Genomic DNA, 24462 nt, shown 5'->3' on the forward strand with positions numbered 1-24462 from the left:
TTTTTCCACCAAAACTTTTGTTTTCAGATGTTTTATTTCTTCTGATTCTTTCACTACATTCGAAAGCAAATTGTCCAGCTGAATTTTTCCTCCTACTATTAGTTTGTTGTTGATTGATATTTGATCTCTGCCTTGATTACTATTTTCCAGCATGTGCTTTATTGTAAGCAACAATTTCGGCATTCCTTCATTTTTCGCTTCTAATTTGACAACCTTTTTGTCAATGTCTTCAAGTTTCTTTGTATACTTTGCCTTTAAATCATCTCTCACTCTTTCAATTGACAGGATACAAGACTTAAAGTAATCTTGCAACACCTTCTGCTCAGATTGCAGTTGTTCCATCGTCTCGGTGTCTTTGGCATGCAGTATTTTTTCTGTTTCAAAATCAGCCTTCATTTTGAGTAGCTTTTCCATCTCTGTACTTATTTTGGTCCTGGCAAATGCAATCTCTTTGCTCTTTTGATAATGTTCCTGTCTGAGAACACTCAAGTCTCTATTTTGCTGTTCCATTGCACATCGGTTATCATTGACTTCATCTCTTTTTGTCACAACGTCCATGTTTAGCTGATGAATTTGTTCCCTCTCTTTCTTCATCTTCTCAGCTATTCTGTCCAATCCTGTTTTATTCTTTCTAAACTCGTTTTCTCTGATTTTAAGGTCACTGTATCTCTCTTTGGTCATGCGTTGATTGTCTTTCAATGCGATCAATTGTTTTTGCATATCAGACTTCATCAAAACAAGCTCCAGTTTTTCTTTGCTCATGAGCTCATTGGCTTTCCTCAGGATTTCTTTCTCTCGTTTAATGTCGTTCTTTAGTTTGTCCAGGTTTTGTTTTTCCACCAAAAGTTTTGTTTTCAGATGTTTTATTTCTTCTGATTCTTTCACTACATTTGAAAGAAAATTGTCCAGCTGAATCTTTCCTCCTACTATTAGTTTGTTGTTAATTGATATTTGATCTCTGCCTTGATTACTATTTTCCAGCATGTGCTTTATTTTAAGCAACAATTTCGGCATTCCTTCATTTTTCGCGTCTAATTTGACAACCTTTTTGTCAATGTCTTCAAGTTTCTTTGTATACTTTGCCTTTAAATCATCTCTCACTCTTTCAATTGACAGGATACAAGACTTAAAGTACTCTTGCAACACCTTCTGCTCAGATTGCAGTTGTTCCATCGTCTCTGTGTCTTTGGCATGCAGTATTTTTTCTGTTTCAAAATCAGCCTTCATTTTGAGTAGCTTTTCCATCTCTGTACTTATTTTGGTCCTGGCAAATGCAATCTCTTTGCTCTTTTGACAATGTTCCTGTCTGAGAACACTCAAGTCTCTATTTTGCTGTTCCATTGCACATCGGTTATCATTGACTTCATCTCTTTTTGTCACAACGTCCATGTTTAGCTGATGAATTTGTTCCCTCTCTTTCTTCATCTTCTCAGCTATTCTGTCCAATCCTGTTTTATTCTTTCTAAACTCGTTTTCTCTGATTTTAAGGTCACTGTATCTCTCTTTGGTCATGCGTTGATTGTCTTTCAATGCGATCAATTGTTTTTGCATATCAAACTTCATCAAAACAAGCTCCAGTTTTTCTTTGCTCATGAGCTCATTGGTTTTGCTCAGGATTTCTTTCTCTCGTTTAATGTTGTTCTTTAGTTTGTCCAGGTTTTGTTTTTCCACCAAAACTTTTGTTTTCAGATGTTTTATTTCTTCTGATTCTTTCACTACATTTGAAAGCAAATTATCCAGCTGAATCTTTCCTCCTACTATTAGTTTGTTGTTGATTGATATTTGATCTCTGCCTTGATTACTATTTTCCAGCATGTGCTTTATTGTAAGCAACAATTTCGGCATTCCTTCATTTTTCGCTTCTAATTTGACAACCTTTTTGTCAATGTCTTCAAGTTTCTTTTCATACTTTGCCTTTAAATCATCTCTCACTCTTTCAATTGTCAGGATACAAGACTTAAAGTAATCTTGCAACACCTTCTGCTCAGATTGCAGTTGTTCCATCGTCTCTGTGTCTTTGGCATGCAGTATTTTTTCTGTTTCAAAATCAGCCTTCATTTTGAGTAGCTTTTCCATCTCTGTACCTATTTTGGTCCTGGCAAATGCAATCTCTTTGCTCTTTTGACAATGTTCCTGTCTGAGAACATTCAAGTCTCTATTTTGCTGTTCCATTGCACATCGGTTATCATTGACTTCATCTCTTTTTGTCACAACGTCCATGTTTAGCTGATGAATTTGTTCCCTCTCTTTCTTCATCTTCTCAGCTATTCTGTCCAATCCTGTTTTATTCTTTCTAAACTCGTTTTCTCTGATTTTAAGGTCACTGTATCTCTCTTTGGTCATGCGTTGATTCTCTTTCAATGCGATCAATTGTTTTTGCATATCAGACTTCATCAAAACAAGCTCCAGTTTTTCTTTGCTCATTAGCTCATTGGTTTTGCTCAGGATTTCTTTCTCTCGTTTAATGTCGTTCTTTAGTTTGTCCAGGTTTTGTTTTTCCACCAAAAGTTTTGTTTTCAGATGTTTTATTTCTTCTGATTCTTTCACTACATTTGAAAGCAAATTGTCCAGCTGAATCTTTCCTCCTACTATTAGTTTGTTGTTGATTGATATTTGATCTCTGCCTTGATTACTTTTTTCCAGCATGTGCTTTATTGTAAGCAACAATTTCGGCATTCCTTCATTTTTCACTTCTAATTCGACAACCTTTTTGTCAATGTCTTCAAGTTTCTTTTCATACTTTGCCTTTAAATCATCTCTCACTCTTTCAATTGTCAGGATACAAGACTTAAAGTAATCTTGCAACACCTTCTGCTCAGATTGCAGTTGTTCCATCGTCTCTGTGTCTTTGGCATGCAGTATTTTTTCTGTTTCAAAATCAGCCTTCATTTTGAGTAGCTTTTCCATCTCTGTACCTATTTTGGTCCTGGCAAATGCAATCTCTTTGCTCTTTTGACAATGTTCCTGTCTGAGAACATTCAAGTCTCTATTTTGCTGTTCCATTGCACATCGGTTATCATTGACTTCATCTCTTTTTGTCACAACGTCCATGTTTAGCTGATGAATTTGTTCCCTCTCTTTCTTCATCTTCTCAGCTATTCTGTCCAATCCTGTTTTATTCTTTCTAAACTCGTTTTCTCTGATTTTAAGGTCACTGTATCTCTCTTTGGTCATTAGTTGATTCTCTTTCAATGCGATCAATTGTTTTTGCATATCAGACTTCATCAAAACAAGCTCCAGTTTTTCTTTGCTCATGAGCTCATTGGCTTTGCTCAGGATTTCTTTCTCTCGTTTAATGTCGTTCTTTAGTTTGTCCAGGTTTTGTTTTTCCACCAAAACTTTTGTTTTCAGATGTTTTATTTCTTCTGATTCTTTCACTACATTTGAAAGCAAATTGTCCAGCTGAATCTTTCCTCCTACTATTAGTTTGTTGTTGATTGATATTTGATCTCTGCCTTGATTACTATTTTCCAGCATGTGCTTTATTGTAAGCAACAATTTCGGCATTCCTTCATTTTTCGCTTCTAATTTGACAACCTTTTTGTCAATGTCTTCAAATTTCTTTGTATACTTTGCCTTTAAATCATCTCTCACTCTTTCAATTGACAGGATACAAGACTTAAAGTAATCTTGCAACACCTTCTGCTCAGATTGCAGTTGTTCCATCGTCTCTGTGTCTTTGGCATGCAGTATTTTTTCTGTTTCAAAATCAGTCTTCATTTTGAGTAGCTTTTCCATCTCTGTACTTATTTTGGTCCTGGCAAATGCAATCTCTTTGCTCTTTTGACAATGTTCCTGTCTGAGAACACTCAAGTCTCTATTTTGCTGTTCCATTGCACATCGGTTATCATTGACTTCATCTCTTTTTGTCACAACGTCCATGTTTAGCTGATGAATTTGTTCCCTCTCTTTCTTCATCTTCTCAGCTATTCTGTCCAATCCTGTTTTATTCTTTCTAAACTCGTTTTCTCTGATTTTAAGGTCACTGTATCTCTCTTTGGTCATTAGTTGATTCTCTTTCAATGCGATCAATTGTTTTTGCATATCAGACTTCATCAAAACAAGCTCCAGTTTTTCTTTGCTCATGAGCTCATTGGCTTTGCTCAGGATTTCTTTCTCTCGTTTAATGTCGTTCTTTAGTTTGTCCAGGTTTTGTTTTTCCACCAAAAGTTTTGTTTTCAGATGTTTTATTTCTTCTGATTCTTTCACTACATTTGAAAGCAAATTGTCCAGCTGAATCTTTCCTCCTACTATTAGTTTGTTGTTGATTGATATTTGATCTCTGCCTTGATTACTTTTTTCCAGCATGTGCTTTATTGTAAGCAACAATTTCGGCATTCCTTCATTTTTCACTTCTAATTTGACAACCTTTTTGTGAATGTCTTCAAGTTTCTTTTCATACTTTGCCTTTAAATCATCTCTCACTCTTTCAATTGTCAGGATACAAGACTTAAAGTAATCTTGCAACACCTTCTGCTCAGATTGCAGTTGTTCCATCGTCTCTGTGTCTTTGGCATGCAGTATTTTTTCTGTTTCAAAATCAGCCTTCATTTTGAGTAGCTTTTCCATCTCTGTACCTATTTTGGTCCTGGCAAATGCAATCTCTTTGCTCTTTTGACAATGTTCCTGTCTGAGAACATTCAAGTCTCTATTTTGCTGTTCCATTGCACATCGGTTATCATTGACTTCATCTCTTTTTGTCACAACGTCCATGTTTAGCTGATGAATTTGTTCCCTCTCTTTCTTCATCTTCTCAGCTATTCTGTCCAATCCTGTTTTATTCTTTCTAAACTCGTTTTCTCTGATTTTAAGGTCACTGTACCTCTCTTTGGTCATTAGTTGATTCTCTTTCAATGCGATCAATTGTTTTTGCATATCAGACTTCATCAAAACAAGCTCCAGTTTTTCTTTGCTCATGAGCTCATTGGCTTTCCTCAGGATTTCTTTCTCTTGTTTAATGTTGTTCTTTAGTTTGTCCAGGTTTTGTTTTTCCACCAAAAGTTTTGTTTTCAGATGTTTTATTTCTTCTGATTCTTTCACTACATTCGAAAGCAAATTGTCCAGCTGAATTTTTCCTCCTACTATTAGTTTGTTGTTGATTGATATTTGATCTCTGCCTTGATTACTATTTTCCAGCATGTGCTTTATTGTAAGCAACAATTTCGGCATTCCTTCATTTTTCGCTTCTAATTTGACAACCTTTTTGTCAATGTCTTCAAGTTTCTTTGTATACTTTGCCTTTAAATCATCTCTCACTCTTTCAATTGACAGGATACAAGACTTAAAGTAATCTTGCAACACCTTCTGCTCAGATTGCAGTTGTTCCATCGTCTCGGTGTCTTTGGCATGCAGTATTTTTTCTGTTTCAAAATCAGCCTTCATTTTGAGTAGCTTTTCCATCTCTGTACTTATTTTGGTCCTGGCAAATGCAATCGCTTTGCTCTTTTGATAATGTTCCTGTCTGAGAACACTCAAGTCTCGATTTTGCTGTTCCATTGCACATCGGTTATCATTGACTTCATCTCTTTTTGTCACAACGTCCATGTTTAGCTGATGAATTTGTTCCCTCTCTTTCTTCATCTTCTCAGCTATTCTGTCCAATCCTGTTTTATTCTTTCTAAACTCGTTTTCTCTGATTTTAAGGTCACTGTATCTCTCTTTGGTCATGCGTTGATTCTCTTTCAATGCGATCAATTGTTTTTGCATATCAGACTTCATCAAAACAAGCTCCAGTTTTTCTTTGCTCATTAGCTCATTGGTTTTGCTCAGGATTTCTTTCTCTCGTTTAATGTTGTTCTTTAGTTTGTCCAGGTTTTGTTTTTCCACCAAAAGTTTTGTTTTCAGATGTTTTATTTCTTCTGATTCTTTCACTACATTTGAAAGCAAATTGTCCAGCTGAATCTTTCCTCCTACTATTAGTTTGTTGTTGATTGATATTTGATCCCTGCCTTGATTACTTTTTTCCAGCATGTGCTTTATTGTAAGCAACAATTTCGGCATTCCTTCATTTTTCGCTTCTAATTTGACAACCTTTTTGTCAATGTCTTCAAATTTCTTTTCATACTTTGCCTTTAAATCATCTCTCACTCTTTCAATTGTCAGGATACAAGACTTAAAGTAATCTTGCAACACCTTCTGCTCAGATTGCAGTTGTTCCATCGTCTCTGTGTCTTTGGCATGCAGTATTTTTTCTGTTTCAAAATCAGCCTTCATTTTGAGTAGCTTTTCCATCTCTGTACCTATTTTGCACCTGGCAAATGCAATCTCTTTGCTCTTTTGACAATGTTCCTGTCTGAGAACATTCAAGTCTCTATTTTGCTGTTCCATTGCACATCGGTTATCATTGACTTCATCTCTTTTTGTCACAACGTCCATGTTTAGCTGATGAATTTGTTCCCTCTCTTTCTTCATCTTCTCAGCTATTCTGTCCAATCCTGTTTTATTCTTTCTAAACTCGTTTTCTCTGATTTTAAGGTCACTGTATCTCTCTTTGGTCATTAGTTGATTCTCTTTCAATGCGATCAATTGTTTTTGCATATCAGACTTCATCAAAACAAGCTCCAGTTTTTCTTTGCTCATGAGCTCATTGGCTTTGCTCAGGATTTCTTTCTCTCGTTTAATGTCGTTCTTTAGTTTGTCCAGGTTTTGTTTTTCCACCAAAACTTTTGTTTTCAGATGTTTTATTTCTTCTGATTCTTTCACTACATTTGAAAGCAAATTTTCCAGCTGAATCTTTCCTCCTACTATTAGTTTGTTGTTGATTGATATTTGATCTCTGCCTTGATTACTATTTTCCAGCATGTGCTTTATTGTAAGCAACAATTTCGGCATTCCTTCATTTTTCGCTTCTAATTTTACAACCTTTTTGTCAATGTCTTCAAATTTCTTTGTATACTTTGCCTTTAAATCATCTCTCACTCTTTCAATTGACAGGATACAAGACTTAAAGTAATCTTGCAACACCTTCTGCTCAGATTGCAGTTGTTCCATCGTCTCTGTGTCTTTGGCATGCAGTATTTTTTCGGTTTCAAAATCAGCCTTCATTTTGAGTAGCTTTTCCATCTCTGTACTTATTTTGGTCCTGGCAAATGCAATCTCTTTGCTCTTTTGACAATGTTCCTGTCTGAGAACACTCAAGTCTCTATTTTGCTGTTCCATTGCACATCGGTTATCATTGACTGCATCTCTTTTTGTCACAACGTCCATGTTTAGCTGATGAATTTGTTCACTCTCTTTCTTCATCTTCTCAGCTATTCTGTCCAATCCTGTTTTATTCTTTCTAAACTCGTTTTCTCTGATTTTAAGGTCACTGTATCTCTCTTTGGTCATGCGTTGATTTTCTTTCAATGCGATCAATTGTTTTTGCATATCAGACTTCATCAAAACAAGCTCCAGTTTTTCTTTGCTCATGAGCTCATTGGCTTTGCTCAGGATTTCTTTCTCTTGTTTAATGTTGTTCTTTAGTTTGTCCAGGTTTTGTTTTTCCACCAAAAGTTTTGTTTTCAGATGTTTTATTTCTTCTGATTCTTTCACTACATTCGAAAGCAAATTGTCCAGCTGAATTTTTCCTCCTACTATTAGTTTGTTGTTGATTGATATTTGATCTCTGCCTTGATTACTATTTTCCAGCATGTGCTTTATTGTAAGCAACAATTTCGGCATTCCTTCATTTTTCGCTTCTAATTTGACAACCTTTTTGTCAATGTCTTCAAGTTTCTTTGTATACTTTGCCTTTAAATCATCTCTCACTCTTTCAATTGACAGGATACAAGACTTAAAGTAATCTTGCAACACCTTCTGCTCAGATTGCAGTTGTTCCATCGTCTCGGTGTCTTTGGCATGCAGTATTTTTTCTGTTTCAAAATCAGCCTTCATTTTGAGTAGCTTTTCCATCTCTGTACTTATTTTGGTCCTGGCAAATGCAATCTCTTTGCTCTTTTGATAATGTTCCTGTCTGAGAACACTCAAGTCTCTATTTTGCTGTTCCATTGCACATCGGTTATCATTGACTTCATCTCTTTTTGTCACAACGTCCATGTTTAGCTGATGAATTTGTTCCCTCTCTTTCTTCATCTTCTCAGCTATTCTGTCCAATCCTGTTTTATTCTTTCTAAACTCGTTTTCTCTGATTTTAAGGTCACTGTATCTCTCTTTGGTCATTAGTTGATTCTCTTTCAATGCGATCAATTGTTTTTGCATATCAGACTTCATCAAAACAAGCTCCAGTTTTTCTTTGCTCATGAGCTCATTGGCTTTGCTCAGGATTTCTTTCTCTCGTTTAATGCCGTTCTTTAGTTTGTCCAGGTTTTGTTTTTCCACCAAAACTTTTGTTTTCAGATGTTTTATTTCTTCTGATTCTTTTACTACATTTGAAAGCAAATTGTCCAGCTGAATCTGTCCTCCTACTATTAGTTTGTTGTTGATTGATATTTGATCTCTGCCTTGATTACTTTTTTCCAGCATGTGCTTTATTGTAAGCAACAATTTCGGCATTCCTTCATTTTTCGCTTCTAATTTGACAACCTTTTTGTCAATGTCTTCAAGTTTCTTTTCATACTTTGCCTTTAAATCATCTCTCACTCTTTCAATTGTCAGGATACAAGACTTAAAGTAATCTTGCAACACCTTCTGCTCAGATTGCAGTTGTTCCATCGTCTCTGTGTCTTTGGCATGCAGTATTTTTTCTGTTTCAAAATCAGCCTTCATTTTGAGTAGCTTTTCCATCTCTGTACCTATTTTGGTTCTGGCAAATGCAATCTCTTTGCTCTTTTGACAATGTTCCTGTCTGAGAACATTCAAGTCTCTATTTTGCTGTTCCATTGCACATCGGTTATCATTGACTTCATCTCTTTTTGTCACAACGTCCATGTTTAGCTGATGAATTTGTTCCCTCTCTTTCTTCATCTTCTCAGCTATTCTGTCCAATCCTGTTTTATTCTTTCTAAACTCGTTTTCTCTGATTTTAAGGTCACTGTATCTCTCTTTGGTCATTAGTTGATTCTCTTTCAATGCGATCAATTGTTTTTGCATATCAGACTTCATCAAAACAAGCTCCAGTTTTTCTTTGCTCATTAGCTCATTGGTTTTGCTCAGGATTTCTTTCTCTCGTTTAATGTTGTTCTTTAGTTTGTCCAGGTTTTGTTTTTCCACCAAAAGTTTTGTTTTCAGATGTTTTATTTCTTCTGATTCTTTCACTACATTTGAAAGCAAATTGTCCAGCTGAATCTTTCCTCCTACTATTAGTTTGTTGTTGATTGATATTTGATCTCTGCCTTGATTACTATTTTCCAGCATGTGCTTTATTGTAAGCAACAATTTCGGCATTCCTTCATTTTTCGCTTCTAATTTGACAACCTTTTTGTCAATGTCTTCAAGTTTCTTTGTATACTTTGCCTTTAAATCATCTCTCACTCTTTCAATTGACAGGATACAAGACTTAAAGTAATCTTGCAACACCTTCTGCTCAGATTGCAGTTGTTCCATCGTCTCTGTGTCTTTGGCATGCAGTATTTTTTCTGTTTCAAAATCAGCCTTCATTTTGAGTAGCTTTTCCATCTCTGTACTTATTTTGGTCCTGGCAAATGCAATCTCTTTGCTCTTTTGATAATGTTCCTGTCTGAGAACACTCAAGTCTCGATTTTGCTGTTCCATTGCACATCGGTTATCATTGACTTCATCTCTTTTTGTCACAACGTCCATGTTTAGCTGATGAATTTGTTCCCTCTCTTTCTTCATCTTCTCAGCTATTCTGTCCAATCCTGTTTTATTCTTTCTAAACTCGTTTTCTCTGATTTTAAGGTCACTGTATCTCTCTTTGGTCATGTGTTGATTCTCTTTCAATGCGATCAATTGTTTTTGCATATCAGACTTCATCAAAACAAGCTCCAGTTTTTCTTTGCTCATTAGCTCATTGGTTTTGCTCAGGATTTCTTTCTCTCGTTTAATGTTGTTCTTTAGTTTGTCCAGGTTTTGTTTTTCCACCAAAAGTTTTGTTTTCAGATGTTTTATTTCTTCTGATTCTTTCACTACATTTGAAAGCAAATTGTCCAGCTGAATCTTTCCTCCTACTATTAGTTTGTTGTTGATTGATATTTGATCTCTGCCTTGATTACTATTTTCCAGCATGTGCTTTATTGTAAGCAACAATTTCGGCATTCCTTCATTTTTCGCTTCTAATTTGACAACCTTTTTGTCAATGTCTTCAAGTTTCTTTTCATACTTTGCCTTTAAATCATCTCCCACTCTTTCAATTGTCAGGATACAAGACTTAAAGTAATCTTGCAACACCTTCTGCTCAGATTGCAGTTGTTCCATCGTCTCTGTGTCTTTGGCATGCAGTATTTTTTCTGTTTCAAAATCAGCCTTCATTTTGAGTAGCTTTTCCATCTCTGTACTTATTTTGGTCCTGGCAAATGCAATCTCTTTGCTCTTTTGACAATGTTCCTGTCTGAGAACATTCAAGTCTCTATTTTGCTGTTCCATTGCACATCGGTTATCATTGACTTCATCTCTTTTTGTCACAACGTCCATGTTTAGCTGATGAATTTGTTCCCTCTCTTTCTTCATCTTCTCAGCTATTCTGTCCAATCCTGTTTTATTCTTTCTAAACTCGTTTTCTCTGATTTTAAGGTCACTGTATCTCTCTTTGGTCATTAGTTGATTCTCTTTCAATGCGATCAATTGTTTTTGCATATCAGACTTCATCAAAACAAGCTCCAGTTTTTCTTTGCTCATGAGCTCATTGGCTTTGCTCAGGATTTCTTTCTCTCGTTTAATGTCGTTCTTTAGTTTGTCCAGGTTTTGTTTTTCCACCAAAACTTTTGTTTTCAGATGTTTTATTTCTTCTGATTCTTTCACTACATTTGAAAGCAAATTGTCCAGCTGAATCTTTCCTCCTACTATTAGTTTGTTGTTGATTGATATTTGATCTCTGCCTTGATTACTATTTTCCAGCATGTGCTTTATTGTAAGCAACAATTTCGGCATTCCTTCATTTTTCGCTTCTAATTTTACAACCTTTTTGTCAATGTCTTCAAATTTCTTTGTATACTTTGCCTTTAAATCATCTCTCACTCTTTCAATTGACAGGATACAAGACTTAAAGTAATCTTGCAACACCTTCTGCTCAGATTGCAGTTGTTCCATCGTCTCTGTGTCTTTGGCATGCAGTATTTTTTCTGTTTCAAAATCAGCCTTCATTTTGAGTAGCTTTTCCATCTCTGTACTTATTTTGGTCCTGGCAAATGCAATCTCTTTGCTCTTTTGACAATGTTCCTGTCTGAGAACACTCAAGTCTCTATTTTGCTGTTCCATTGCACATCGGTTATCATTGACTTCATCTCTTTTTGTCACAACGTCCATGTTTAGCTGATGAATTTGTTCCCTCTCTTTCTTCATCTTCTCAGCTATTCTGTCCAATCCTGTTTTATTCTTTCTAAACTCGTTTTCTCTGATTTTAAGGTCACTGTATCTCTCTTTGGTCATGCGTTGATTCTCTTTCAATGCGATCAATTGTTTTTGCATATCAGACTTCATCAAAACAAGCTCCAGTTTTTCTTTGCTCATGAGCTCATTGGCTTTGCTCAGCATTTCTTTCTCTTGTTTAATGTTGTTCTTTAGTTTGTCCAGGTTTTGTTTTTCCACCAAAAGTTTTGTTTTCAGATGTTTTATTTCTTCTGATTCTTTCACTACATTCGAAAGCAAATTGTCCAGCTGAATTTTTCCTCCTACTATTAGTTTGTTGTTGATTGATATTTGATCTCTGCCTTGATTACTATTTTCCAGCATGTGCTTTATTGTAAGCAACAATTTCGGCATTCCTTCATTTTTCGCTTCTAATTTGACAACCTTTTTGTCAATGTCTTCAAGTTTCTTTGTATACTTTGCCTTTAAATCATCTCTCACTCTTTCAATTGACAGGATACAAGACTTAAAGTAATCTTGCAACACCTTCTGCTCAGATTGCAGTTGTTCCATCGTCTCGGTGTCTTTGGCATGCAGTATTTTTTCTGTTTCAAAATCAGCCTTCATTTTGAGTAGCTTTTCCATCTCTGTACTTATTTTGGTCCTGGCAAATGCAATCTCTTTGCTCTTTTGATAATGTTCCTGTCTGAGAACACTCAAGTCTCTATTTTGCTGTTCCATTGCACATCGGTTATCATTGACTTCATCTCTTTTTGTCACAACGTCCATGTTTAGCTGATGAATTTGTTCCCTCTCTTTCTTCATCTTCTCAGCTATTCTGTCCAATCCTGTTTTATTCTTTCTAAACTCGTTTTCTCTGATTTTAAGGTCACTGTATCTCTCTTTGGTCATTAGTTGATTCTCTTTCAATGCGATCAATTGTTTTTGCATATCAGACTTCATCAAAACAAGCTCCAGTTTTTCTTTGCTCATGAGCTCATTGGCTTTGCTCAGGATTTCTTTCTCTCGTTTAATGCCGTTCTTTAGTTTGTCCAGGTTTTGTTTTTCCACCAAAACTTTTGTTTTCAGATGTTTTATTTCTTCTGATTCTTTTACTACATTTGAAAGCAAATTGTCCAGCTGAATCTGTCCTCCTACTATTAGTTTGTTGTTGATTGATATTTGATCTCTGCCTTGATTACTTTTTTCCAGCATGTGCTTTATTGTAAGCAACAATTTCGGCATTCCTTCATTTTTCGCTTCTAATTTGACAACCTTTTTGTCAATGTCTTCAAGTTTCTTTTCATACTTTGCCTTTAAATCATCTCTCACTCTTTCAATTGTCAGGATACAAGACTTAAAGTAATCTTGCAACACCTTCTGCTCAGATTGCAGTTGTTCCATCGTCTCTGTGTCTTTGGCATGCAGTATTTTTTCTGTTTCAAAATCAGCCTTCATTTTGAGTAGCTTTTCCATCTCTGTACCTATTTTGGTTCTGGCAAATGCAATCTCTTTGCTCTTTTGACAATGTTCCTGTCTGAGAACATTCAAGTCTCTATTTTGCTGTTCCATTGCACATCGGTTATCATTGACTTCATCTCTTTTTGTCACAACGTCCATGTTTAGCTGATGAATTTGTTCCCTCTCTTTCTTCATCTTCTCAGCTATTCTGTCCAATCCTGTTTTATTCTTTCTAAACTCGTTTTCTCTGATTTTAAGGTCACTGTATCTCTCTTTGGTCATTAGTTGATTCTCTTTCAATGCGATCAATTGTTTTTGCATATCAGACTTCATCAAAACAAGCTCCAGTTTTTCTTTGCTCATTAGCTCATTGGTTTTGCTCAGGATTTCTTTCTCTCGTTTAATGTTGTTCTTTAGTTTGTCCAGGTTTTGTTTTTCCACCAAAAGTTTTGTTTTCAGATGTTTTATTTCTTCTGATTCTTTCACTACATTTGAAAGCAAATTGTCCAGCTGAATCTTTCCTCCTACTATTAGTTTGTTGTTGATTGATATTTGATCTCTGCCTTGATTACTATTTTCCAGCATGTGCTTTATTGTAAGCAACAATTTCGGCATTCCTTCATTTTTCGCTTCTAATTTGACAACCTTTTTGTCAATGTCTTCAAGTTTCTTTGTATACTTTGCCTTTAAATCATCTCTCACTCTTTCAATTGACAGGATACAAGACTTAAAGTAATCTTGCAACACCTTCTGCTCAGATTGCAGTTGTTCCATCGTCTCTGTGTCTTTGGCATGCAGTATTTTTTCTGTTTCAAAATCAGCCTTCATTTTGAGTAGCTTTTCCATCTCTGTACTTATTTTGGTCCTGGCAAATGCAATCTCTTTGCTCTTTTGATAATGTTCCTGTCTGAGAACACTCAAGTCTCGATTTTGCTGTTCCATTGCACATCGGTTATCATTGACTTCATCTCTTTTTGTCACAACGTCCATGTTTAGCTGATGAATTTGTTCCCTCTCTTTCTTCATCTTCTCAGCTATTCTGTCCAATCCTGTTTTATTCTTTCTAAACTCGTTTTCTCTGATTTTAAGGTCACTGTATCTCTCTTTGGTCATGCGTTGATTCTCTTTCAATGCGATCAATTGTTTTTGCATATCAGACTTCATCAAAACAAGCTCCAGTTTTTCTTTGCTCATTAGCTCATTGGTTTTGCTCAGGATTTCTTTCTCTCGTTTAATGTTGTTCTTTAGTTTGTCCAGGTTTTGTTTTTCCACCAAAAGTTTTGTTTTCAGATGTTTTATTTCTTCTGATTCTTTCACTACATTTGAAAGCAAATTGTCCAGCTGAATCTTTCCTCCTACTATTAGTTTGTTGTTGATTGATATTTGATCTCTGCCTTGATTACTATTTTCCAGCATGTGCTTTATTGTAAGCAACAATTTCGGCATTCCTTCATTTTTCGCTTCTAATTTGACAACCTTTTTGTCAATGTCTTCAAGTTTCTTTTCATACTTTGCCTTTAAATCATCTCCCACTCTTTCAATTGTCAGGATACAAGACTTAAAGTAATCTTGCAACACCTTCTGCTCAGATTGCAGTTGTTCCATCGTCTCTGTGTCTTTGGCATGCAGTATTTTTTCTGTTTCAAAATCAGCCTTCATTTTGAGTAGCTTTTCCATCTCTGTACTTATTTTGGTCCTGGCAAATGCAATCTCTTTGCTCTTTTGACAATGTTCCTGTCTGAGAACATTCAAGTCTCTATTTTGCTGTTCCATTGCACATCGGTTATCATTGACTTCATCTCTTTTTGTCACAACGTCCATGTTTAGCTGATGAATTTGTTCCCTCTCTTTCTTCATCTTCTCAGCTATTCTGTCCAATCCTGTTTTATTCTTTCTAAACTCGTTTTCTCTGATTTTAAGGTCACTGTATCTCTCTTTGGTCATTAGTTGATTCTCTTTCAATGCGATCAATTGTTTTTGCATATCAGACTTCATCAAAACAAGCTCCAGTTTTTCTTTGCTCATGAGCTCATTGGCTTTGCTCAGGATTTCTTTCTCTCGTTTAATGTCGTTCTTTAGTTTGTCCAGGTTTTGTTTTTCCACCAAAACTTTTGTTTTCAGATGTTTTATTTCTTCTGATTCTTTCACTACATTTGAAAGCAAATTGTCCAGCTGAATCTTTCCTCCTACTATTAGTTTGTTGTTGATTGATATTTGATCTCTGCCTTGATTACTATTTTCCAGCATGTGCTTTATTGTAAGCAACAATTTCGGCATTCCTTCATTTTTCGCTTCTAATTTTACAACCTTTTTGTCAATGTCTTCAAATTTCTTTGTATACTTTGCCTTTAAATCATCTCTCACTCTTTCAATTGACAGGATACAAGACTTAAAGTAATCTTGCAACACCTTCTGCTCAGATTGCAGTTGTTCCATCGTCTCTGTGTCTTTGGCATGCAGTATTTTTTCTGTTTCAAAATCAGCCTTCATTTTGAGTAGCTTTTCCATCTCTGTACTTATTTTGGTCCTGGCAAATGCAATCTCTTTGCTCTTTTGACAATGTTCCTGTCTGAGAACACTCAAGTCTCTATTTTGCTGTTCCATTGCACATCGGTTATCATTGACTTCATCTCTTTTTGTCACAACGTCCATGTTTAGCTGATGAATTTGTTCCCTCTCTTTCTTCATCTTCTCAGCTATTCTGTCCAATCCTGTTTTATTCTTTCTAAACTCGTTTTCTCTGATTTTAAGGTCACTGTATCTCTCTTTGGTCATGCGTTGATTCTCTTTCAATGCGATCAATTGTTTTTGCATATCAGACTTCATCAAAACAAGCTCCAGTTTTTCTTTGCTCATGAGCTCATTGGCTTTGCTCAGCATTTCTTTCTCTTGTTTAATGTTGTTCTTTAGTTTGTCCAGGTTTTGTTTTTCCACCAAAAGATTTGTTTTCAGATGTTTTATTTTTTCTGATTCTTTCACTACATTCGAAAGCAAATTGTCCAGCTGAATCTTTCCTCCTACTATTAGTTTGTTGTTGATTGATATTTGATCTTTGCCCTGATTACCATTTTCCAGCATGTGCTTTATTGTAAGCAACAATTTCGGCATTCCTTCGTTTTTCGCTTCTAATTTGACAACCTTTTTGTCAATGTCTTCAAGTTTCTTTTTATACTTTGCCTTTAAATCATCTCTCACTCTTTCAATTGACAGGATACAAGACTTAAGGTAATCTTGCAACACCTTCTGCTCAGATTGCAGTTGTTCCATCGTCTCTGTGTCTTTGGCATGCAGTATTTTTTCTGTTTCAAAATCAGCCTTCATTTTGAGTAGCTTTTCCATCTCTGTACTTATTTTGGTCCTGGCAAATGCAATCTCTTTGCTCTTTTGACAATGTTCCTGTCTGAGAACACTCAAGTCTCTATTTTGCTGTTCCATTGCACATCGGTTATCATTGACTTCATCTCTTTTTGTCACAACGTCCATGTTTAGCTGATGAATTTGTTCCCTCTCTTTCTTCATCTTTTCAGCTATTCCGTCCAATCCTCTTTTATTCTTTCTATACTCGTTTTCTCTTTTTTTAAGGTCACTGTATTTCTCTTTGGTCATGCGATGATTCTCTTTCAATGCGATCAATTGTTTTTGCATTTCAGACTTCATCAAAACAAGCTCCAGTTTTTCTTTGCTCATGAGCTTTTTGGCTTTGCTCAGGATTTCTTTCTCTTGTTTAATGTTGTTCTTCAGTTTGTCCAGGTTTTGTTTTTCCACCAAAAGTTTTGTTTTTAGATGTTTTATTTCTACTGATTCTTTCACTACATTGGAAAGCAAATTGTCGAGCTGAATTTTTTCTCCCATTTGTAGTTTGTTGTTGATTGATTTTTGATTTATGCTTTGAATACTATCTTCCAGCATGTGTTTTACTTTAAGCAACATTTTCGGCATACCTACATTTTTCGCTTCTAAATTGACAACTTTTTCATCATTGTCTTCAAGTTTCTTTTTATACTTTGCCTTTAAATCTTCATTCGCTCTTTCCATTGACAGGATACAAGACCTAAAGTGATCTTGCGACACCTTCTGCTCAGATTGCAGTTGTTCCATTGTCTCCTTGTCTTTGGCATGCAGTAATTTTTCAGTTTCAAAATTAGCCTTAATTTTGAGTAGCTTTTCCAGCTCTGCACTTATTTTGGTTCTGGCAAATTGAAACTCTTTACTCTTTCGACAATGTTCTTGTCTATTATCATGTAAGTCCCACTTTTGCTGTTCCATTGCACATCTGTTATCATTGACTTCATCTGTTTTTGACATAATATCAATGTTTAGTTGATGAATTTGTTCAATGCCCTTATTCAACTTTTCACCTATTGTGTCCAATCCTGTTGTATTCTTTATCACCTCTTGTTCTTTTATTTCAAGGTCAATGTATCTCCGTTTAATCAAGCTTTCTTTCTCTTTCAATGTGATCAATTGTTTTTGCATATCTGACTTCATCAAGTTCAGCTCCAGTTTGTCTTTACTCATAAGCCTATTAGCTTTGCTCATGTATTCTTTCTCTTGTTTAACATCGTTCTTCAGTTTGTCCAGGTCTTGTTTTTCTCCCAAGAGGTTTGTCTTCAGATGCTTTATTTCTTCTGTTTCTGTCATTATGTTTGAAAGCAAGTTGTTCAGCCAGATCTTTCCTCCCAGTATTAGTTTGTTGTTGATTAAAATATGATCCCTTCCTTGATTACATTCTTCCAGCATGTGCTTCAATTCAAGCAACATTTTTGGCATACTTTTATTTTTATCTTCTATAATGACAACTTTTTTGTCAACGTCTTCAAGTTTCTTCTTAAACTTTGTCTTCAAGTCATCTGCCACTCTTTCCATTGACTGTATACAAGTTCTAAAAGGATATTGCAACACCTTCTTCTCGGATTGCAGTTTTTTCATTGTCTTTTTGTCTTTGTCCTGCAGTATTCTTTCTATCTCAGAATTAGTCTTACTTGTATGTAGCTTCTCCACATCTGTTCTATTTTTTATCTTGGCAGATTTAGACTCCTCTCTTTTTTTATCATTTTCTTTTCTGATAGATTTTGTTGCTTGCGTTTGCCCTAAGTTATTTGATACATTTGGGTCATCTCTTTTCTCAATGAAACATGATTGAAATTCAAGGCCTTGCCTTTTTAGCTTAGTTTCAAATCCTTTTAAAATATCAATTTCTTTACTTTGTCCCTGATTTTCTTTTTGAGCAACACTTTTTTCTTCCTTTGGATCTGTGTTTAATAGATTATGTGCTTTATTTTTAGTCTTTTGCATATGGCCTTGCAGGTGATTTATTTCCATTATGATTTTGTTAATCTCACAATAAAATGTGCCCATGTCCCCTATTGATTGATTGATTGTCTTTTGCAGTTGTTGTTCTTGCTCCATCAGTTTATGTATTTCATTGTCAATGTGATCCTTATCTGTTATCAAATCACGAACAATACCTGTTTTGTCATCCACTTCATTCCAATTTACTGGCATGTCATCTTGTTCAACTTTATTTGTTATTTTGTTGAAGGAGTCTTTGTTTGTCTTACACAGGTCTTCTTTAAGTTCATATGGAATTGCAGAAAAGGGATTTTTGATTGAAGAGCTTCTAAATTCCCATGCGATGTTCTGAGTAGTAATCTGTAAGCCAAAAAGGATACATGTTTTATTAAAAATGAATGAAGAGAGAAAACATTGTATTTGCTGTAATTGCTTCATTACACTGTATAAATAACCAATTAGGTATTGATTGTAGATTGGAAGCATTCATTGTTCAATTATAAAAGATATGACCTGATTTCTCTGTGTTTATAGATACATTACATCTGAAAACTTTGAGAGGAAAATACAAACCTCCTTAAAACCCCAAAATACAAATTTTAACTAATAGGAGTCACCATTTTAGCAAGAAAATATGTGTTGTTATAGTTACTGGGGGATTTGTTTCCCCCAAAATGTTCAAAGAGATTTTTATTGTATTCATATATAGTAATTCGTAGTGTCAAAGTAACATGATAATAACGCATTAACTATATATTTAAATTACGGCACTTTATTTTTGAACGGGCGATTCATGCGAAAACTTCCTTTTTGACACTCCTGCCGTGCCATAGTAAGGGCACTTTGCTGCAGTTCACTTGGTACTGATGAGCCACAGGCGAGCAGAAATTGTTAAAGAAAAGGGCACAATTTGGAAATATCAGGTTCAAAGCCATAACATGTTGGTCTCCAGACAAGAAAGGACTATTTTTGTCGTGAGAAGAGACAACCTCCCTGCAGCAAACGCCTGCTGCGCATGTCGTTCTAGAAGTGGGTGGTGTTTGACTTCTGTGTTCAGATTACGGTTAAGGTGCAGTAAAAACATAACATTTAGATTGTTACTGTGACTGATTTAGTAAGTAAGATGACATAAAAGCTCAACAGAAATGAAAGACAGTCGGCAGGATGTCAAAAGGAGACTTTTTTTTTATTGCAAACAGTCGATCCGACATCAAAACATGTCAAGACCATTTCTCAAACCAATCACACACTTTTCTGTGTTCAAAATAAAAGTGCTACGCTATACATCTAGTTTAACTATGTTTAGGGTTTCTCCTTAATGCACTGCTCCATATTAATCGCCACACCTAACAAAATAAAGTCATATAATGTATTGTAAAGTCCAGAGGAAAACAAACAAAGTATGAGGCTCTTTTTAGCTTTTATGGCCAATTTTATGCTAACATTGGGCCTAATTCCAGCAAGTATTTCCTCCGTGCACACACATCTGCCTCCGTGCTGGTTAATTCTCTGCCGACACGGTGTGTTCAAACACACTTAACATACACATTAACACCAGCCATACGTACCGGGTTGTCTGGAGCGGCGGTAGACGTACTTTAATATATTCGAGATATACCCACGGACAGCGATCTTCATAATTTAAGATGCCACTGGCGGTTTTTAACGAGAGAAAGGCTCCCAGCAACGCGAAGCAAGTGTGACGTGAAGCTCTCTGCAACTAGCTTTTCGTCACAGACATGGCGCAACAGAAGTATTTAAACAGAGTCTCTAAACACGAGTACAGTCGCCAGAAATAGATGCTAGATTTGTTGCCAGTCTTTTTTATTACAGAAAAAGTGACTAAAAGGATTGGAGAAATCTCAAAAAAAATAATTCTCAACAAAGTACATTGTACAATAAGCAGCAACAATTTAAAAATAGAACACAACAATATTATGTAAGGAAAATATACATGTTAATACTATACTTAATAATAACATATTTGATTTAAATGTATATTCACATCCCTTTTTAAAGAATATATGCATCATAGCAAATCATGCAATGATGTCATATCGACTACGCTCATAACCGGGCCCCCAGCGCCACAGGTATTTTGGCAATTTAGGGGAAACCCTGACACACAAAAAATGTAAATGTCTTAAATTACGATCATACTTTGTCAGAGATGTTTTGTAATATTATTCTGTGATATTTTCACCTAAAGAAATGCTAGTACATCAGTTGAGGAATATGGGAGCGGGGGGGATTTTTCTGGCTGACTGAAATATTGCTTAATTTATTTTATAACATGTTCTGTAATTGAGTTCTCAATTACAGAATGATTAGCAGGCTGAATATTACATGTTATTAACTAATAGACATTGTCATGCAGCAATATGAAGGTACCCCCCCTAAAAATGATCTGTCTAGGGTACACTTATTAGTGGTGAAAAAATATACCTATCTGCGATTAATCGCGATTCGTTTTGAGTTAACTATGGACAAAATGTGATTAATCACGATTAAATATTGTAATCGTTTGACAGCCATAATAATCATATTAAAAGTATTTATGTATTCCCTTGATTGCATACAAATGTATAATGAAGTCTATAGTGCAAAATAACTGAACAAAGGCATAAACTACAATTGAGATTTTCTTGAGTTTGTAAACAATAACAAAAATGACAAAAAGTGATTTAAAAAAATAAAAAATATTGATCTGATCACTGTATTATCGACCATAATCTGATACAAACTTGGTGGCGTTACAGTTGATATTAATGTCGATCTGCCCACCCATGTTTACATTCAAGAGCATAGAGAGCATCACCCTCCTGCCTTCAGGCAGGCACTTCTGCCTCAAGACTTAAACTACTACTCAATGACTACACTTCTGGAATTGATGTTAAACCACATTTTGCTACCCTGTATTTTTTTATGCACGTGTAATGACAATAAATTTAACCTTAAAGGCCTACTGAAATGAGATTTTCGTTTTTAAACGGGGATAGCACGTCCATTCTATGTGTCATACTTGATCATTTCGCGATATTGCCATATTTTTGCTGAAAGGATTTAGTAGAGAACATCGACGATAAAGTTCGCAACTTTTGGTCGCTGATAAAAAAGCCTTGCCTGTACCGGAAGTAGCGTGACATCACAGGTTGTGGAGCTCCTCACATCTGCACATTGTTTACAATCATGGCCACAAGCAGCGAGAGCGATTCGGACCGAGAAAGCGACGATTACCCAATTAATTTGAGCGAGGATGAAAGATTTGTGGATGAGGAAAGTGAGAGTGAAGGATTATAGGGCAGTGGAAGCGATTCAGATAGGGAAGATGCTGTGAGAGGTGGGTGGGACCTGATATTCACCTGGGAAAGACCAAAACAGTAAATAAACACAAGACATATATATATATATATATATATATATATATATATATATATATATATATATATATATATATATATGTATATGTATATGTATATATATATATATATATATATATATATATATATATATATATATATATATATATATATATATATATATGTCTTGTGTTTATTTACTGTGTTGTGGCGAATAGAGTATATATACTCTATTAGCCACAACACAACCAGGCTTATATTTAATATGCCACAAATTAATCCCGCATAACAAACACCTCCCCCCTCCCGTCCATATAACTCGCCAATACAAATCAAACACCCCCACAACACACTCAATCCCACAGCCCAAAGTACCGTTCACCTCCGCAAAGTTCATACAGCACATATATTTCCCCAAAGTTACGTACGTGACATGCACATAGCGGCACGCACGTACGGGCAAGCGATCAAATGTTTGGAAGCCGCAGCTGCATACTCACGGTAGCGCGTATCCAACTCAAAGTCCTCCTGGTAAGAGTCTCTGTTGTCCCAGTTCTCCACAGGCCAATGGTAAAGCTTGACTGTCATATTTCGGGAATGTAAACAATGAAACATCGGCTACGTGTTTGTGTTGCTGTAGCCAGCCGCTAATACACCGCTTCCCACCTACAGCTTTCTTCTTTGCTGTCTTCATTGTTCATTAAACAAATTGCAAAAGATTCACCAACACAGATGTCCAGAATACTGTGGAATTTTGCGATGAAAACAGACGACTTAATAGCTGGCCACAATGCTGTCCCAAAATGTCCGCTACAATCCGTGACGTCACGCGCAAACGTCATCATACCGAGACGTTTTCAGCAGGATATTTCACGGGAAATTTAAAATTGCACTTTACTAATCTACCCCGGCCGTATTGGCATGTGTTGCAATGTTAAGATTTCATCATTGATATATAAACTATCAGACTGCGTGGTCGGTAGTAGTGGGTTTCAGAAGGCCTTTAATCCTAAAAAACATTGTTTATTTTCCGCAATGGAGGCGAGGATTAGTGATTTACTGCCGAAGCTGCACTAAAGAGGAATGGTTGCCGCTAGCTCCTTAGTGAGGACGCTACATTTTGTAATGGACCCTTTTTTGCTTGTCGCTGTCCAATTTGCGGGACACAGCTAGAATGTGTCACCGAATTGCATTATCACAATATGACAATAGTATTGAAAGTCCTGTCATAGGCCTAATTTATATTATTTACAGTATATCGTCTATATCGTGCAGCCCTACTGCAAAGCGTAATCTTTTTGAGACGGCTCATTCCCGAGCAACACATCACGAGTTTGATAGCCGTTCTGCCTAAAGTCTGATGGTTCAATTTCATATAAAGGACACAGATTTCTCCTGACATCATAGGCTTTTAAACTAATGTACTGGGTACAATTGAAAACAATTGACAGATGAATACAAATGCTCTTTTTTCCTAATATGTAACTCTCACAACTGAGGATGTGCTAAAATATACAATACAACATACATTTTACATACATATACTGTACATATACTGCAGATAATGGTCTATTTGCTTACCGTCTCATCTGATATCCTTGTCATTTTCTGAAGGTGTACTTCTTCTTGTAAGTGTTGCTCCGCTTTACAGCAAAGAAGAGTGTTCATCACAGGCATTGTTTGCATCAAACCCTTGTCTTCAAGTGTATCTAGTTGTTTATATACCTTGAGCTTGAGGATTTCTAACTCATCCCTCTCTTGCATAATTGTCTCTCGTCGTTGGTCAAGTTCTCGATTTATTTTTTGTGTTTTATATTTCATTCTCTTATTTTTTTTTCGTTCTTCTGCAATGCTCTTGGCATTCTGTTTCTTCTCCATGTGCATATTATTTCTAACTTGTTTTACCTTAGAAAGCATTCTGTACATTTTAGCAGTCACTTTGTGAATGGGATACATTTTCAAGCGTTCTTCAATTGCCTTTCCCTTATCTACAGTATCTTTCATTATGTTTCCAAATATTTGTTCACGGTTTTCCAGCACAAAGGATTGAAAAAACTTAGTTCTTTCATTAATTGTTCTTTGTTTAAATCCTGCGACTGTAGCTGTTTTTGTTTTAGTATGTGTTTGTAATTGAGGCCAAAGTTGCTTCATAAGATTGACAATCATAATCATCTTGTTGTTGATGTGCTTAGTTTGATCTTTAAGGTATGAAACATTTTCTTCATGTCTGTGTAATTCTTGTTTGAAATATCCCATGTTTATTTCCAATTGTTCCTTGGTCTGCTTTGTCACAATAACTGTTTGTTTACTATTTTTCACTAGATTTTCAATCAACCACTGTTGTCTCTGGGGTTTAGGTTCTTTGAGTACTTCCTTATGTTTCTGTGATTGTGTCCTACAATTTTGGATAATTGATTCTAATCTGCTTTGCTTGGTTTTAATTGCACTATGTTGTGTCCCCAGTAGCTGTGTCGTTTTGTTAATTAAAGTCAAAGAGTTCTGAAGGAAATGTTTTTCTTTTATGGCTGTCTTTAAGCTTTCCTTGACTTTCTTAGCAAAATATTCCATTTGCAATCTCAAAGTTTTTATACATAGGGTCTGGTCATATTTTTCAGATTTTAGTCTTTCAATTTCCCCATGTTGTTTCCATATTTTTGTCCTCAGGAATTCAATTTCATGTTCACCCCCTTGTGCTCTTTTCCAAAAACGTCCAGAATCATGCATTTCATGACAAATCCTTGTTGTCTGTCTTTTAAGAAGCTCTGATTGGGTTTTCATGTCAGTATTTCTTTGTTGTTCTTTTCTTTGCTTGGTATCCATTTGGGCCATCTTGCTGTTCAGTCCTGTTTGTCCTACAAAACAAACGATGTCCATATTAGACATTGAAAAATGGATAGTGATACAAATTCGAATACATTTTGTAGAATAGTGTGCCCTAACTTGACCC

This window comes from Entelurus aequoreus, linkage group LG05 (genome assembly GCF_033978785.1).
Source record: "Entelurus aequoreus isolate RoL-2023_Sb linkage group LG05, RoL_Eaeq_v1.1, whole genome shotgun sequence".
Classification (NCBI taxonomy): Eukaryota; Metazoa; Chordata; class Actinopteri; order Syngnathiformes; family Syngnathidae; genus Entelurus; species Entelurus aequoreus.